Here is a 338-nt window from a genome sequence, read left to right on the forward strand (position 1 = left end):
CTCTGAGATTTTGCAATCATGTCATCCACATATACCTCTATTTCTTTATGCATCATGTCATGGAACAAGGTTACCATGACCTTTTGGTAAATGGCACTTGCATTTTTTAGTCTGAACGGCATAACTTTGTAATAAAACGTTCCCTACATGGTTACAAACGTTGTCCTTTCCATATCTTTAGGTGCCATTTTGATTTGATCGTATTTAGAAAAACCTTTTATGAATGAGAATAAAAAGTATTTTGCTGTGTGACCCACAAAGGTGTCAATATGTGGTAAATAGAGGCTATCATTCAGACTTGCTTTATTCAAATCCCTATAATCTACACACATTCGAAC

The sequence above is a fragment of the Theobroma umbraticum genome, unplaced genomic scaffold (genome assembly GCF_002168275.2).
Source record: "Theobroma umbraticum cultivar Fairchild unplaced genomic scaffold, ASM216827v3 scaffold_2.0, whole genome shotgun sequence".
In the NCBI taxonomy this organism is placed as follows: domain Eukaryota; kingdom Viridiplantae; phylum Streptophyta; class Magnoliopsida; order Malvales; family Malvaceae; genus Theobroma; species Theobroma umbraticum.